We start from the raw sequence: 4439 nt of genomic DNA, 5'->3' as shown, positions 1-4439 counted from the left end.
GGGGACAGTGACCGGGACTGCAATCGGCACCGCCCCCCGAACCGCTCCCGGAACCGCTCCCCGGGCTACCCCGGCACGGCGACCGGGAACGCCCCCGGCACCGCCCCCGGCGCCGCCCCCGGTGCCGCCCCCGGCACTGCCCCGGCACCGCCCCGGGTAGCGCCCCCGGCACCGCCCCCGGGGCGGGCCGCCGAACGCACGCGATGACGCGCGGGGGGCGGGACGGCGCGGGGCGGTGACGCGCTTCATGCCAGGAGCAGGGCCGGGTGCGACGAAGACGGGAGCGGGACGACCCGATACCGCGCGGGGCCGCGGGCCCGGCGGAGCCCGGCCCGCTGGGTAGGGGCCGCCAATGGCACCGGGGCTTCTGCTTCGGCTTCTGTCCGTGTCGGCGGGGAGGCCCCAGCCAGCGGTGCCCCTCTCCCTCGGCGACACGGGCGTGGAACTCGGCATCGGGCGCTGCATCGCCGCGGACAGCAGGGGGCGCACGGGTACCGATACTGCCATGGGGCCCGGCGCTGCTCTCCTGCTCCGCCGCCAGGCGGCGCTGCGCTGCCGTCCTGCCGCGCCTCCGGGCACGCTCGGTTTCCTCGGGACCCCGGGCCCCGCCTGTCCCGCCGCTGCGGAGGCGGGGGATGCTTTATGGGACTGCCCGAGCTGGCGGTGCCGGGTCTGGGGCGTTGGGGCGCGCCTTGGGGGGCTGCGGGTGCGCTCGTTTCCTCTTCTGCATGGCCTTCTGTGTGAGCATCTCTCGTTGCGACTGCTCTTGGAGAGTCAAACCCCTCCTCCTAAGTGGTCTCAGGAGCCTGGCAGGGTGAGTTTTGTTTCACAGGGGAAAGGGCCACTGGTCGTGTCCAGAGACCTGTGCACCCAGCCAGGTTTCTGCCTGATAAAATTCCAAATGGATGAGGATTTCTCCCAGCCCCAAGCTGCCCCCACCTGTAACCCTGGCTGCCTTTGGGGTGCCCAAAGCCTCCTCTGTGCAGATCTCAGGAACCTGGGAGGGGTGAACAATGTTGCACAGGGAAAAACCCCACAGATTTTATCTCCGGGCCTGGGGCCAGGAGCAGGCATTTGCGTGCTATAATTCCAGAAGGAGCACGGTGTCTCCCAGACCCAAGCCGCATCCAGCTGTGACCCAGCTGCTCTTGGAGTGCCAAAAGCCTCCTCGTAGCTGATCTCAGGAACCCTGGAAGGGTGAGTTTGGTTTCACAGGGAAAAGGCCTCCGTTTGTGTCCAGAGATCAAATAAGGGACTCTGCTTTTCCTCTAGTTCTCCTTCCTGTTTTCACCTGGGCTACAAGGATGGGCATGGCCTGTATTTCTCATATCAAAGTGATGTTACTAAATTTGTCCAGGAGTTCTGATTGTTATTTTTATTAGTAGTAGTAATTTTCTGATAGAAAACACTCTCATTTTGCCTTTCCCACGTTGTTTCCAGGTGCTGCCCAGGATGGACATCCGTGGTCTCAGACAGTGATTCCCGAGGAGCAAGGAAAGCCTTTTCCTCACCTGCACAGTTCAGGTGGATGGGACAGAATTGGTGTGGCCTGACAAGGCAGGAAAAGCTGTCTGTGTTCTGGAGTGCCTTGAAAGCTTTCTCCGTCAGGTTTGGAAGGGGTTTCTCTTTGGGATTTCTTGTGATGCAGCACCACGGGTATCCCTTTGTGCCAAGTCCAGTGCTAAAGGATTGAAGAACTGACAAGTGGGGTCTGGGATGAAAATGCCTCTAATAAAATTAAGCAAAGAATACAATAAGAGAAATGAGCATCCTTTTAATAGTTAGGAATAAAAATGCTGGAAAAGGGCACTCTGAATTGGTGTCACTTGTCATGGATAAAACCCCAGAGTGAGGAATCAGAGCAGAAGTTGAGAGCTGGAATCCTTCTGCAGTCGACTTAATTTTCTTTTCCTCCTCTCTTTCAGGACAGGAAGAATCACGACTCTCCTGGCATCTTTGCCAAGAGCTGTGGTGTTTGATCAGCCAAAGCCCAGAGGCTTCAGCACCAGAGGTCTGAGCCTGGAGGGCTCCTGGTGCTGCCCGTGCTGTGGGCTATGTCAGAGGATGCAGGGTTCCTCTTTGCCTCCCTGCTGGGATTAACTGCCATGGGAATGTGGGATCTGGGTGAAACTCCAGCTCTCCTGGTGTTCAGGGGAGCAAGGTCTGAGGGACTCCTCTCTGGGGATGTGCGGTGAAGGACTGAATAGTGTGGAAGGAGAGTATTTATAAACTGTATCACTGTTTCTCCCAAAATTGGGGTGGAGCGGTGATGGGGGCGGTTGGGTTTGGTCTGGGCCTGTTATTCTTTGTGCAATTTTTAAATTCTCTTGTATGATTTACTGTCCGGTATCTTTCTAACAAAAGCTGACATAAATTTAGATTAAGGATTAGAACTTGGGTCCATTCATTGCAAACATTTGACAAGGCTGGAGGACTGGGGTGGTGACTGCTCTCAGGAAAGGTTACTTATTAATACTGTGTCAGATTTCCCGCAGTGACTGTCAGGCCTGCATGGCTGTGAGTTCGTGCTCTTCTCACTGGGGAAATAAGTTCAGCAAAATTAGAAATGTTAGAAAAATCCAGCCAAAAATTCCACCTCTGTACCCCCTAAGTTTTCCCAGTTTTTCCCAGCTAGGAGCTGCACAGAAGTCAGGCAGGGGAAGTGACAACAGGGAACAGCTGAAAAATTCAAAGGCACAAAGAGGAAAGGGGAAAGGTTTCAGAAAACAATTCTATGGTCTAAGAATAATTTCTGATTCCCTACTGAGAAGAACACGAACTCACAGCCATTCAGGCCTGACAGTCCCCTGCAGTGAGAGCTCAGCACACATCCACAGAGGCAAGTCCAGCATCTTAAATGAAAAAATAAAAATAAAAACCAGGAGAAAAAGGTGATTTCTTTTGCTTCAGAGTTATTTCAAGTTCTTAAAGCCCAAGCAACATTTGCTCTTGATTTTGGTTGGGTGAATCATGAGCAGTGGGCACGGGTCATGCCATTCATTGAGCAGAAAACCCGGGGTCATTTAGAGGGGACACAAGAACTGTTTGTGTAGCGACCTCGGGCTGCAGAGGGGCAGGAGAAAGGCCAAGGGAGCTCCCTGGGGCCACCAGGGCCTGTGGGGAACAGAATGGACGCTTGGATGACCAGTGGAGGTGAGGAGTGGATCTGAGTTCATCTACAGGGAAATAAGGAGGGGATACTCTGGAGTGAAAAGCTGAGGTGATGAGTTCACCCACCTGGGCACGAGTTGTGTTTGCACAAAGTGGGAACAGAGGTGAAGGTCAATCCAAAGTCGATCCTGCTTGACCTCTGAATTCCAGGATAAGTTTTACAAGCTGCCAAATGAGGGAGTAAAAATACACAAAAATGAAACCGAGAGCATTCATGAGGTTCCTGGGAGTCCATTACACTGTTGTCATAGAATTCTTAATGAGTTTTGAGCTTTTAATGACAACAATTCAGTACTTTCTTTGGATTATTCACTGTGTAGGATTTGGGGTTTATCTGGATTTTAAAGGCGTCGTGGTGGCCCTGACACTGCTCAGGAGCTGGTAGGAAAAGCAGGGTCAGAGCTCCTGGCAGGCACAGGGTGTTTTTCCCAGAGTGGACTGTGGAGGAATTGTTTGGGCCTTGGATTGTCCCTCTGGGTGATGCCAGTTGCTGTGATTTGTGTAATTCCATACATTTAACTCCCAATACTTGCCAGCCCAGGAGCTTGAGCTGACAGGGCAGCACACAGATTGTTCTCTGTGCTGTGCCCCGATTTGGGGTTGGCTGTCAGCTTTGCTAGCTCCCGTGAATTATGCCCATAGCCCCGAATTCCCTGCTCAATTCCCACTGCCATAACCTCACAGCGCCTCATGGAGTGGGGATATACTGTGGCAGGAAGCTCAGCAGCATCGGCACAGGGACAGGTGTATATTCCAAAGAATTTGCTGTTTCAAACCCTCATCCCCCAGCCCCGCCGATGTCCCTGGGGGGCACTTGACAGAGTTACCTGGATTTCAGCTGATTTCACCCCCCCGAGCTCGGGCTCCAGGTGATCTTTTCAAGCAGGAGAAGGCAGGGGCCGGAGGCGCTCGTGGCCCGTGCCGAGGCAGTCCCTGGGGCCACGAGAGGACATCTCTCCCTGCAGAATTTCAGTTCTTTCCAGAGCCTCAGCAGTGACAGAGGACAAAGAGGAAGAGGAGGAGGAGGAAGAAGGGGGAGAGGGTTTGAGAGGAGGGGAAGCCCAAATCCGTGCTGTGTGCGGAGCTCCGACAGCACGCTGCAGCCCGCAGCTCAGTGTGAGCACGGGGCAGAGGAGGCGATTTCTGGGCATTCAATCACCCTGAGGCGGGCGCGGCACCGCCCCTGCAGCACCGTCCCCAGCACAGCTCGGTACCGCTCCGGGATCACCCGGCCCCGCCCCCGGTGCCGCCCGGGACCACTGGGGACC

The 4439-nt window shown here is 55.2% G+C and overlaps 1 long non-coding RNA gene across 1 annotated transcript; it reads left to right on the top strand.

Moving 5' to 3' along the window:
• The first annotated feature begins 243 nt into the window (after nucleotides 1–243).
• LOC148217812 (uncharacterized) lies at nucleotides 244–2895 on the top strand. Its single transcript, XR_015800726.1, has 2 exons — nucleotides 244–1608; nucleotides 1926–2895. It is a non-coding gene; the product is annotated as an uncharacterized LOC148217812 (long non-coding RNA).
• Nucleotides 2896–4439: the final 1544 nt, after the last annotated feature.

The sequence above is a fragment of the Sturnus vulgaris genome, unplaced genomic scaffold, assembly GCF_052056855.1.
Source record: "Sturnus vulgaris isolate bStuVul1 unplaced genomic scaffold, bStuVul1.hap1 Scaffold_224, whole genome shotgun sequence".
Classification (NCBI taxonomy): Eukaryota; Metazoa; Chordata; class Aves; order Passeriformes; family Sturnidae; genus Sturnus; species Sturnus vulgaris.
Note: the sequence above shows the minus strand (reverse complement) of the source record. Positions and strands in the feature narration are given on the sequence as shown.